This window comes from Nasonia vitripennis, chromosome 3 (assembly GCF_009193385.2).
Source record: "Nasonia vitripennis strain AsymCx chromosome 3, Nvit_psr_1.1, whole genome shotgun sequence".
In the NCBI taxonomy this organism is placed as follows: domain Eukaryota; kingdom Metazoa; phylum Arthropoda; class Insecta; order Hymenoptera; family Pteromalidae; genus Nasonia; species Nasonia vitripennis.
In genome coordinates this window covers 7,023,821-7,037,032 of record NC_045759.1, presented here as the reverse complement: position 1 = coordinate 7,037,032, position 13,212 = coordinate 7,023,821, and the positions used below count along the sequence as shown (strand labels likewise).

Sequence of the window (13,212 nt, the reverse complement as noted above, 5' to 3'; positions counted from 1 at the left end):
TTTCTCAAAATAACTCTCGTCGAGGTGCTTCCTTATCTACGCGATGTGGAAGTGCGTTTGCTATCGTGTAATTTACGGTAAGTGCAGGAAAATGTATATATAGTTGAGAGGCATACACTCCGGCCGCGCACTGACACTGAAATAAAGCAGGAAAATTACGCGAGTCCCGACCTTGTCACTTGCTTTTTGCTAAAGCAGGCAGTCATTTGTGAAAAAATGTTGAATAATTATTGTGATTAGCGACGCATTAGAAATCAAGGTTGTATATTACTAGTTTGGAAATTAACAGCTTTCGGTTTTCTGCTATTGATTTCACAGCGCAACAATGATTCAATATTTGCTTAATAAGATTATTTTTCTCGTCCTAATCTATTTAATTTGTTCGACTGAAGTTCGTCAACAAAAATTACGTAGTTAAAAGTATGAACGACGTGTCCCCTACCATCATATCAACGCGATAATTTTTTTTCTCAGTCCCTGATAAGTAAAACTTGTTTTGTAGAGCTCCGAGAAAAACGACTTCCGCTGAAATTCTCACACACACACACACACACACATAATGAGAGATCAACAATTTTTTTTCTCGCCAAAGCTCACCTGGCACCCACGTCCACCTCTAAAAATTCAAAATCTCCCGCCAATCTGAGAACCGGCAACACCGCAGCCCCTCCCCTCTCGCCGCACACATTTCTTTCTTCATCATCTGCCGAGAGAAGCTGTAGCGTGTGTGCTCTCTCCACACACAGCATCCCGTTGCATCGCGGCGCGACTTGCAGCCGGCTACATCGCTATATAGTACTATCTCCAGCCAGAGTGACGGCAGCGCCGCCGTCGCGCTCTCTCACAGCCATAGCAGCTCAGTCGAGCTCGGCTCCTCGTCGAGCTAAGTTGTGCCGTGCATCCGAGATCTCCGCGAGCGCGCACACGTCTCTCTCTCTCTCTCTCTCTCAGTGATCCTGCTCTTCGCCCCCCGAACTCGTAGTGCTTTTCTATCTCGAGCCATATCCTAGTGCTACGCTGTGGCTGTGCCTCGTATACACATATATTACATAGTGCGTGTGGCGCATTGTTTCCCACCGTCGGGGAGAGAACAGCCCGGGAAACGACGGACACTGCAGCCGCGGCTCTACGGCCATTCAAGGTGAGTGTGTGTATGTGTGTGTGTCAGCTTATACACCCGCTATATAGTACGTACATCGTCGCGCTCGACGGCGTGCACTGTTGTATCATTTCTCCCTCTTACCATATCCGCGTGTATCCGCGAAACACGAGGACTACACGGCGCCTCTTTGCTCCCGATTACTTTACATGTGTACACATAGGTATACGCGCGAGAGCTCGGGAACAAAGGACATCGAGACACCGCGAGCCGAGTCCTTTTTCTCCGTACAGCGCGAGGTAAACAACGCCGGGACACGCGCCGTATGACACGCGCACCCGCGCGGAAATCGATCGCCAGAGAAAACGCCTCCTGCTAGTGAGCGCGTGTATGTATATACGATGCACGGTCCCGCCCTCGCGCGAAACCCCGCAAAAGCCGTCGCGAGGGTGACGATGCTTTTTCTCCGAGGAGAGGAGTTCTCTCTCTCTCGTAAGTATAGACGCGCGAATCAATCGACGAAAATACAGACTCGGCGTGTGCTGCAGTCGTAGAGCTATCCCTCCCCCCCCCCCCACTCTCGTATCCGAGAAGGAGATCCGCTGCTACAATAGTAGGACAATGAACCCGTCGAATCAAGAATCTTACGTACAGCGTAAGGGTCGCGGATTCTGCACGATCTACTCTTTCTCCTCGCGATGCATTCGCGTAAGTATACCTGTGCATCGAGTGTAGGCTCGTTGTACACCCTATGGGTATCGCTTCTACGGACACACGGCGCGCGGTTCATCCGGGTGTTCGGCGGGATCGATACACGCGAAAGAGAGAGAGAGAGAGAGAGAGAGAGAGAGAGAGAGAGAGAGAGAGAGAGAGAACAGAGCGCCGGGGCTGCTGCCGCCGCTGCGCGCGCAACGCGAGTGAGTAATGCACGAGTGTCGCGGGGTGCGCTGTGTATGTGCGGGGGAGAGATGCGGGAGGGTGTGTGCTGCTGCTGGCGGCTTCGGTTCGAGCGTGTTTATGGCTTCGAGGGATGCCTGTATGACGCGCTTTTTCGGCGGCTTTTTTTCCTTCGATCGCGGGCTTCTTGGAGAATTCGTGGAAGCGATGTGTTTTTCAACAGAAGCAATGAATTCCTTCCACTTATTTGCTTATCGCGCTCGCGGCTTTATCGCGTTAAAACGCGCTTGACTATTAGTCGACAATCTCGATGCGTTACTTCCGCGACTAGACTGTATCGGTTGCCCGAGAAACGGATGCACGACTACTCGACACGCATTACGTCGACGTGACATGTGTAAAACATCGAACTTGATTGATACCGAATTGCTGTTTTTTTACGGGGGCATTTGTCATTAAAATTTATTCAAGAGTAGCGCGTTACAACGAGCATCAGTATTCACGAACTGTTATCCTCGCGAGAGAGAGCGTCAAGGTCGTATCGATCGGTGCGTCTGTGTATTCGATTGTTTAATAATAAAGATAAAATTACAGCGACGAATTCCCTGCCATAATAACAACGGTAAACCCCCTGCAAATTGCATAACGAAGGCAGGGCACGCGTCTCTCTGTGAAAAAAGCTAACAACAGGACTAAAATTGGACAAGCTCGCGAAAAAAGGCAAAGAGAGAGATGAGGGCGAACATATGTGTGTGTGTGTGTGTGTGTATCTGGCTGCAGTTCCTCTTTGGGATTCCGCGCGTGTGTAACACAATGCGTCGCTCACAATGGGCCTGGCGACAACGAGTGCCATGCGGGCAACGTCTCTCTCTCTCTCTCTCTCTCTCTCTCTCTCTCTCTCTCTCTCTCTCTCTGCTCTCTGCTCTCTCTGGAGTAGTATTCTTTGTGAGCGCGAAATTATTATTTACGCGCGTCGGTCTAATCAAGCTCGTAATGGGCCGTAATTGGCGGGGGTTCTTGTGTCACAAAGCGAGCGCGTGTGGAAATCTTTGCTGCTGTTGTGTGTTTTTACACATTCTGATTTGTGTGGAAGATTAAGAAATAGAAAAGTGGCTCTTCGGTATTAATTACTCGGATCATATCTACGAACAGCTGTTCTTCCAATCTCCTTCGAAAATCGAGACGGAGGTTAATCATCCGTCTCGCGCCTTCTCCCGCGAAATCGGCCAAACCGGTCGTCACACCGCAGCTCAGTGTATCTCTCCCCCCCCCCCCCCCGTGTAATGACATTCACCGCACCGGTATACGTAAAGAGAGTAAAGCAAAGCAGCTGACGGTAGTGCAGTGGGTGACTCGTCGAGATCTTTTTCCGTGTATCTGCTACTTATTACTATGCTCTCTGCTGCTGACGACGTGCTGCGCGGGGTCGATGTTTTTAGGAGAACCGGTTTGCGCGCGCTCTCTGTGTTTACATTCTCGCTGTCAAGGGAATCGAACGGAACAGAGGTTTAATAGAAGGGATTAGTATGGTTGAGTTTCCGGTGACTTTCTAAATTTTTCGGATCACGTCGTCAGTAGAAGGAAACTTCGCGAAGACTTTATTGCTTGTGGCTAGTTTTTTTATTGAATTTTGATTAGGTGAAAAAACGCTCGCAAAAAAGCTGGGGCTGATTCGATCGTATGCGTGGAACTCGTTTGCTTTTGCGAAGAGATCGATCGCAGAGTTTATTACCGATTCTTACTGGATTTCGTCACTCGGTTATATAGGAAACTGGCCGATTAGATTTTAGGCAATTTCGCGCAGGAGGTATAAAGGGACGCTCGTTGAAAAGAAATTCACGCAGATTGGAGTCCGAAACCGCTTTATCGATCGCGTGATTGGCGGCGAACGAAAAAATTCGATCAATTTCCATTCAGATCGGCTATGGATGAGCTATTAACGGCTCCGAATCTCTAGCTTAATAGTCAGTTTTCACCACACTTTTCTCAACGCATTTAAAAAGTCTCGAAAATCCGCCATCCTCGTTAATTGCTCGCCGACTGTAAGCCCGGCCGGCGGCTGCAATATCCAACAAAAAATATCCGATTCTCCTCGCCGTCGTCGTCGTCGTCTCCTCTAAAAATAGTCCTTCCTCCTCCAACGGAAGAAGAGAACAGCAGACACACGACGACGAAGGGAAGAATCGTCGCGTATAAGTAATTAACGATTCGCGGCGCAAAACAAAGCCTCGCGACGACTGCGAGTGGCAAATTTACCGCGGTGCGTTGATCGTCGCGTGGGAGTATACGATGCACACAGCGCTCTGGGGGCTGTGTTTTTTCCTCCTCCCGCACTTCCGTCGTCGGGGCGTCATATCGTCGAGTGCTTTTTTCCCGCTGCGAATTTTTTCGAAAAGGGACTTTCCCGTGCTGGTATTATAATTGCGCGCGCTATTCGCTCGAAGTTTTCTCGTTAGAGCTCAACTTTGTTGTTGTGCCAGTAAAATAATTATACATTCAAAGAGTAATATACCGTTTGCGCTGAACTCGTTTATTATTATAATCGAATACAAAAGGCAGAGTTATGTTTCTGAATAAAAGTCATAAATATTGAACGATTCAGTCAAGTGCCAGTGTCTCGTTAGAAATTCTTGGAAAGTTCGCGTCGTCGTGGCCTGTACTCTTGATTCTCTCCTCGTCTAACAAACTTCATCGCGTCGAGATGTAAGTAACAAACCGTCGTTCGCACACACTCGAGCCGACAATTTCACGCTCCGACGAGAGAAAATGACGGAAAATCTCTCTCGATCAATCAGTCTCCCTTTCAACCAGACCGTATCGATCAATTGCGCAACTGCTGCTGCTGCTGCTACCACTCCGTCGGTAAAAAAGGGGAGCAGTTGAGAGTAGTGAAAAGACGCGGCGAGTGTCTTGGGAGGTGTCGAAGATAAATCTTCCGTGAAAGCGCGCTCGCGCGCGGCGCAATTGTGTGTCGTGACTCCGTCATTAACTGTCGAGTCGCTAAACGAACGACTTGAACCGCTGCTTCTGTTCTCTGTCTGTCCGCGTCCCTCTCGCCGGTCGATTGTCGACGAGTGACGAGGCTGAATTTTGTTTGGCGAGCGATCGCGCGTTAATTACTTAACTTTCGCGTGAGCTTTGTTGGGGGTATATTGTTTGCTGGATCGAATTACGGTTCGTCAGCTCTAATTTAACGCGGCTGGTCTCGTTGATTATTTTTGGATTATCGTCGATCGAATTCACACTTGGCTTCTACTACTCTTATTTTCAATTTTCCTCGAAACCCAGAAAAGCTCACCCTCCCACGTGAAATCCCGCGTCTCTCGTCGCAACGGCTCCTTTCCTGCACAGCATCCACAGAGCGTCACAGCAGCAGCCGCCCGACGCTGAGCTGCTGCGCTTTCTCTCTCTCTCTCTCTCTCTCTCTCTCCCTCTCCGGTATTGATTTCCGCGAGATCCTGCGCCGGCAGCGCGAGCTTTTCCGCCGGCGCACACATAGCGCGAGGCTGGAAAAAGTCCGCTCGTATTTCACGCGGCGCGCTTGGAAATTGTCCGGAAAAGAAGAAGAAGATGATTACCCATACCATACTTCTGTGCTTTTTGTCTACACGCAGCAGTTGTGTATACCTTCGGTATTTTGCATTTTTCGGGCGGTGTATCAAGCGAAGCTCTGCAGCGCGACAGTCACTTAAAACTTTGCTCCGGGCGATACAATGGAACTTTCGGAATGATTTCCGTCTTTCTATTAGCTGCCTGGAACAGGCTTCGATCGAGCAGAGTCTCGTTTTGTTTCGAGAGGGGGTTGAAAGTCCCTTGTAAGTTTTTCCTCTCCTTTCCCTCGCGAAAAATATTCACCACGTTTGCGAATGCATTTTTCATTCGATGCTTAATGTGTATGCAGAGGGCGGTGAAATAAGCTCCATCGGATTTCATAATACGTATCGAACTTTTGCGCCGAGTTTACATCGCACCGCAGCGGCGCCGTTATACACACAATCTTCTTAATGGGTTCCATTTCCGCGCGCGCGTATTACTATTCGAAAAAGGAATGATCACGCTGCAAGCTCGCTCGGATGTGAAAAAAGCGCAGCGGCAATCAATGAATCGTAAATTAATGCAAACTCGTCTCGGGATATATAGGTAATCCCTCGCTCGATCTCGAATCCGCTAATGGCTTAATAAAAAGAGCCTGATTACACTTTCATATACGCGATAGAGAGAAAGAATAGGAAAACCCATCAAAGAACCGATAACTCTGTACGCGTATTCGAAAAAAAAATATTTCCAGCCTCTATACACTGCACACGTCGCGTCCATTAAGAAATGGGTTAACGGCCAGGCTCGAGAAAATTTGGCAGCAAACTCGGCTCTTTGTGCCCGTTTCGGCGCGTACTTCCTGTGCAGCAGCAGAGCTAGAGCCCATTTGGCATACGAGCGAGTCTCTGTGTGTGGAACAAACGAAAAGCTCGACAGTCCCTCTCTCACTAGGCTTTCCAGGGCCGAAGATTCGATTTGCGCGTGGGTGGAGGCTCGTCGCTCGCCCCTTACGCGACACGCAACGTAATTCGGACGGGGGATTAGCCTTGTGCTATGGCGCGCAGCGAGTTTAAGCCTCTTGTGCGGGTGATAGATTCGTTGCTGGAAGGATGTGCCCTGATGACGATGCTGCTGTGGGTCGACGGATGTGTCGTTACTTTCGATTAGAGTTTTTCCGGTTGCTGGAGGTTTCGAGTGTATAGCAGGGTATTGAAGGTAAAAAATTAATAACGAACAAAACAGATCCAAATCCTCTCAACACCAAAGCTGAAAAAAGCAAGAGAGCTTATATCAACCATTCGAATCCCCCAGCTCACAATTAAGACGCCTCACCTCCCTTTCACAGCAGCTAGCACACACCTCTCGCATTCGAACGCCCTCGCATAAAGAGCCGTATACGTGTGTGCGAGTCCGAGCGTTTGAAAAAGCGCGCGCTTGAAATCTTGACGGTAAACGCTCAGGGCTCCGCAGCGCAGCAGCTGCTGCTAACCTCGTATAAAGCCGAGAGAAATAAAAAAAAGAAGGAACACTGCAGCAGTCTGCCGCTGCTTTTTTCGCAAACTCGGGGAGCGGGAAAACTATGCAGAAGCGCTCGCGGGCCCTCGTGAAATATTTCGCGTGCCCTTCGTGTGTGCTCTCGGCGTAGACTTGCGCAAGCGCGCACCTCGAGTTCTCGGCATAGTTCGGCCCGAGAGAGCTAGAGCTTGTTCTTATTCGCCGCCGCTGCTGCGCTAATGTGTGTGTGTGTGTGTGTGACTGCGTTTGCTTGGAGTTTTTTTTTTTTTTTTGCTTTTTTGTTATATTGCAGTTAGTATAGGAATTTTTTAGCTGTGTAAGGGTCTCTCGATGGGGTGTGAATTTGTTGAGTAAAGGTTCGGTTTTTTATGTGTTAATGGGTCGAACAAGATTTTGCTGGTTTTTATTGCAGCAAACTAGAATTGGCTCGGAGCTCGAAATGTATTAATTAGAAGCAAATTTGCTTCAGTCCGCGTTGATAATTGATGAGACTACTGTGAAAAATTAATTAAAACTTTACGAAAACTGTCGGCCCTGGTCAAAATTTATGTAAGGATACTTTTCATCCTTCTTCGATACAGAAGTTGCTCGAGCATAAACTTAAACTGAAAAGTAATCAAATACTTGGACTCTACTGTTGCATACGAAAGCTTTTTTCAACAACAATGCAAAAGCTTCCCAATTATTCCTCTCGCTAATGAGCGGCCAAACTCCGGTGCGCGTATCGAACCATTGGCCAACTTCCTCCAAACTATATTCGAAAACTGCGAACGAAAGCGCGAGAAATTTTCTTGCTAATCTTCCGCGACACAAAGAACCCCCCCCCCCTTTCTTGAGCTGTATACTCCGCATTGAAACAAGAGCGCGGAATTAATTCTCTGCGCTGCACCGAGGCGACACAGTATAGCGTCTATCGCGCGGCGATTCTCGCAAGTATTAACGCGATAGAGAGTGAGTAACTTTCGTTAATTCAATCCGAGTTTAGTTTATCTTAAGCCAATGCACTGCTCTGCCAAGAGAGTAGAGGAGCTTTGTTCGGTTCCGCCATGCAAACAAGACAATCTCACGAGGTGCTGCAGCGCTGCGTAGTTTTCTTCTTCGGCTGACGCTGCTATTTTCGAAGTCGCTCTAAAAATACACCGTATCCTTAATCTCCCGTTTAGATAGTCCCGAATCGCACTGGGCGTCATTACTCAAGGTATAGAGAGAGGGAGAAAAAAAGCAACCCTAATCAGAATTAGCCTCTCGCGGGGCTGGAAAAAAATTTTCTAAATTTAAAGCCCAGCTCGTAAATCTTCGCTCCGTTCGCGCACTCGGGGCACGAAATTCCTCATTCCATCGCGCTGCTGTGTTTGCGTGTCTGTGTGTGAAACCTGCGCGCGACAGACTCGTGAAAATACACTTTATAGACCATATCAACTCCTTTGCCGCGGCGTCTCTCTTTTTCGAATGTGAAAAAGAGACGATCGTCGGTATTAACCCTGCATATCTACCCAAGAAGTCGACTACTATCTACACTGGCCGAGAAGTTGCCACCGCAGCAGCAGAGCTCGTTTATTTATCCGCACGTAGCCTATTTCCGGTGGCGGGTGAAGGGCCTCTCTCTACGCCTATGTGTATATGTGTGTGTAAAATCGGAGCAGTAGCTTGAATTGTGGAAACCGTTCGATCGCGAGCTCATAAAAGTCTCAAAAGCTCCGTGTGTTATGCGGGGGAGTTTCCTCCATTGGCCATTGGAATTCTCGATGATTTGGAGAAAGACGCTCGCGTGCGATGCCTTTTTATTGGCGGACAATAGAGAGAGCACGAGGGATCATTGTCGAGGTGCCGCGGTATTGATATAATACGGCCGCCGTGGCTTGGGATAGCTCTCTCTATCTGACGTTATGCTTTTCTTTGTGTGTGTATATACGCGGAGTGAAAGTTGTATCGATCGTTTCGTATTGTAACTGCCTTTTTTTCTCCGCGTGTTTTTCCCCACAATAGGGATTGATTGGAAATATCACGTATAGCAATAGAAATCGTTTAACGTCCGCGTGAGTTTGAACATTTTTTCGAGTTGCGTTGAATTACTCAACGTTGAAGCAGAAAAAAAAAATAAATCCCTGCGATGCGTATACCAGTCCTGATCCGCGCATGTGTGTACATAATCCAGGCATCGTTGTAGCTCTCTCCTCTAAACATCAACAAAAAGCTCTCGTAAAGCAGCGTCTTTAAAGACAAGCGCGATTGAAGCCTCGAAAACTCTTGCTCTCTCTTCTCCAGACTCGTGCCTGCCTGTCCGTCTCAAGAGAGAGAGAGAGAGAGAGAGAGAGAGAGAGAGAAAAATCACTCGAGGCGTGCACACATCTGGTAGCCACATTTATTTATGCGACACAGCCAAGGTACAGAGAGGGGAAAAGATCGTGAGCGCGCTTATATTTACCAGAGCTGGCTGCCCTCGGAAACATCTGCCGTATACACCGCTATACCTTCTCTCTTCTCTCCCTTTTGTCCGGGCGCGCGATGTACGCAAACGGGGCTGTATACCTTTTATTGCCGGCTGCTGCTGGACGCCGCGCGGATTTCGGCCTGGAGAGCGATAAAGTTCTGATTTTGCTAGGCGAGTGTTTTCTTTTCTGGTGTGCATAGGTTGTACAGAGGAGACTGTGCCATAGTGTTTGTTTTGGAGGGATGGAAGAGTTTTGCGATGAAAGTTTGATGTGGCTGTGTTTTTAGCGGTTCGCGAGTGAATATTTGATCGACTATAATACTTCTCGCTCTAATTTGAAATTTCAAGTAGTATAGGTATTTTAGGAACTCCGAGAGAGAGAGAGAGTTTTAGTGGTGGAATTATACGTTAGTAGTAGTAAAACGTCACTTTGAAGGAATGAAATTCGGTCGACGACCAGAGAGCCATATAAGTTGTGTGTGTGTGTGTGTGTTCAAAAGGAAGAAGGAGGGAGCTGATGCTTCAGCATTGACTTTACTTGTCCGGGATGAAGGATGATGCGAAACTTTGCTAATAATATTCCCTCCAGGCAGCTGCACGCGTCTCTCTTTTTCTCGGTTTAATGGAGAGACCTCAAACACGCGAGAAACTTCGCTAGATAGAAGAAATAATTCATTCGTATAAAAGAAAATGTAGGTACAAAAAGTGCTAGCTTGCTCTCGATGGTTACTCATAGTCGTGCGCGCGAGCAAACACGTGAAAAATCGAAGACATCTCTCGATCGCAGCGCTGAATATAAATCTCCAGCAGCAGCAGCGGGCTTCCAATCGCATCGATATAGCCGAGAGGAGTGAGAAAAATGTCGAAAGCCGCAGCCGTCTCTTGGAACACTCGAGAAGAGACGTGGCTCCGCTGAAGAGAGAGAGAGAGAAAATCTAGGGTGGGATATTTCTTCGTTGTGTACAGTGATGATATACCGCAATTGCCAGCTCGGCTGTGTGTTGTGTACTACGTTCATAAAGGAGAAGGAGATCTTTGCGAGAGATTACACGCAGAGAATCGTTACAGTGCCATAAATATAAGAGTCTCCGATATATTCGCGAAAATAACGTAAAGAAAAAACACGCAACGCAGCACATACCAGGACGCTAATGACCCGAAGTTATGCAGAGGTCGCTCACTTTTGAACTCATCGACTCTAAATACCCTGTAAAACGATTCTCTATACTCTCATCGCTCGCCACTAATAAATACGCTGATCCTCTCGAGTCGAACGATCACTTTTTCCTATACACATACAGACGCGAGCCGTTTAACCTCTATAATCAGATACACGAGCCTCGACACATCAGCAGCGCAAGCAAACTGTGTGTACTTGCGCAGCTCTTGCGTGTACATACTCTTCTCTCTCTCTCTCTCTTCGTGATCGTTAGATGAAAATCTCCAGCGCGATTATCAATGCCACGACGGAGGAGGAGAGGATAACATGGATCCTCATCGGTATTTTTCTCTCTTCTCCTCGAGAGACGTCTCCATCTCTCAGCACAGCACGAGGAGAGAGAGGTACTCGTGACAATGACGGTGGGAGAGGCTCTGCTGCTTTTTTCGCGCTGTAAGGGACGAGCACTGCTACGTGATGCTCCTTTCAGGGGGAACGACGACGACGAATTTTAATTCCGACTTGAGAGGAGCTCGAATAATTGTGAATAATTAGCGAGCGAGGGGGAGTTGAATTTTTTTTTATTGTTTGAATGAAAAGAATACTTTTATAGATTTAATAGTTCACGTTTAATAATGCTCTGATTTTCTGTCTGTTACAGGTAAGGCATACCACAACCATGATAGCCACAGCATAATCTACACCAGGTGCTCGTACGTCTCGTTAATTATAAATAAACCATTAAGCACGTTCGCCAGGCGATCTCTCTCTCTAATACGACTCGTGACGTCTCTGTACACCCATCGGGCGAAACAATGGAACAGTTTCGCATCCGCCTACGCGCTGTAGCTCACATACACGGGCCACATTTCTCCAGATGCTATATACCTGGCGCACCGCGTGTCCAACAGATGGACACCAGCAGAGCGTTATCCCTATACCGATTCGTTGCACATGCCCCCGAGAGTCATAAATGCCGGCTCACAAAAGGGCTAGCCGGACAAAACGCTGAAGTTTTACTGTATACGACTTCCTTCCGCCCTTTCTCTATACACCAAATATTTTCGCTTCGAAAATTCCGACTCGACTGGACGTTCGAAAAAAAAAAATATATATATACACGGGATTACGATACGGCAGTATTTCGAATATAGCGCAGTAAAAAGGCAGCCCCAAGGAGATTCAAATTTTAAACGAGCCAGTGGCTCTGCATTTTACGATCGCCTACTACGAGGTCGTCGTTGGATACGGGTCACGTGAGCGCGTTAAAACGTGACGCCACGTTCGCGAGAAATCACGTGACTATTCATTCGCGAAGTGCTACTAACTTCCGAGTAATTCCTGTATATACGCGGCTAATGCGACTTTTCCTTGATACTATTTTTTAATTATGGTATATACACCGATCCTCGTCGTCTAAACTTTCAATCAGTTAGCCCTGAAAAATCGCTCTGAAATTATAAACCCAGTGTAGAGTGTATAACGTGAGTTATCGCCACGACGTGTAGCAGTAGTACCGGGTTACCTCAAAGGCAGAGATTAATTTCTGACTCTTGACACAGTTTTTTTTTCTTTTATAACAGCGCGTTGGGATTTCCGGAGTAATTGACGGGGAGAAAGAGATTAATTTCGTTGAAGGCGCGTAAAAAAGCCATTTCCAGAGGTTTAACGGTACGAGCACCTCTTGTAATAATTCCAGCACTCCTTCATATCGCAGCGCGTTGGCATAATGGCTGAAAAAAAGAATCCCGCGATTTCCAGTAAATATTACATTTTTATCCCGCGAAAACAACAACGAGATAATTCCCCTCGATCCCAACATCTCCACAGAGCTCACCCCTTTAACGAGCGCCACAAGACTCCCATCATCAGGATCATCATCGTCGTCATCATCGACGGTCGTCGAGAGCCATCGACCTCTCATCTCTCCCGCCGAGATCCCTACCCCCCAGGGCTATACAATAAACCGTGTAATACACTCCGCGTAATCATCCATAAACTCTCGCTTCGAGATCTCTTCCCCAAAACCAGCCGAAAATACACCTCTGCGAAAAAGGAAGAAAAAAAAAAGTAACGCTGACCCCTGGTGTATGGACGGAAGCTTCATAAATTCCGAGGCGGTGATAGGCTGTTTTCCCAGCGGCGGCGCGATCTCGCGTGTCCCGCATGTGCGCTCTGTACAGGTATTATAGGTATAGCCGGAGGGGGCTATAGGCATATAGATCGCCGGGGTCGGCTACCCAGGGACAGCTCGAGGGTGGGGGGAGGAGAGGCGGATATGGAGACGAAAGGCGACTGCTTCCGCCGCGATCGATTTGACTCTTCGCGCTCTGTATACCTATATGTGTGGGGAGGTGTTTGCGCGCGTGAAGGAGGGCTTCATTGAGACTTTCGATGAGTCGACGCGCTGATGCTTCTTTTTTTATTGCGAGCTTTTCCGGGTATTTTCCGCCTGTATCGGAAGGGAAGTGTACACACAACGTCGAGTTGGCGAAACTGCTCTTTTTCAAAATTTCAGGTTATATACGTTCGTACTTGCGCAGAAGGAAGAGTAATGCTTCCTTTCGCGAATGT

At 47.8% G+C, this 13,212-nt stretch overlaps 1 protein-coding gene across 2 annotated transcripts in view; it reads left to right on the top strand.

Annotated features, from left to right (window-relative positions):
• Positions 1 to 723: 723 nt before the first annotated feature.
• Positions 724 to 13,212, top strand: part of LOC100123106 (protein tweety) — a 38,399-nt gene continuing 25,910 nt past the window's right edge. The window contains exon 1 of one of the 2 annotated variants that reach the window (XM_032598538.1): positions 724 to 1,141. The gene's annotated coding sequence lies outside the window, so the exon portion shown is untranslated. The remainder of the gene's footprint in view (positions 1,142 to 13,212) is intronic. The other variant, XM_032598537.1, reaches the window with a different exon arrangement.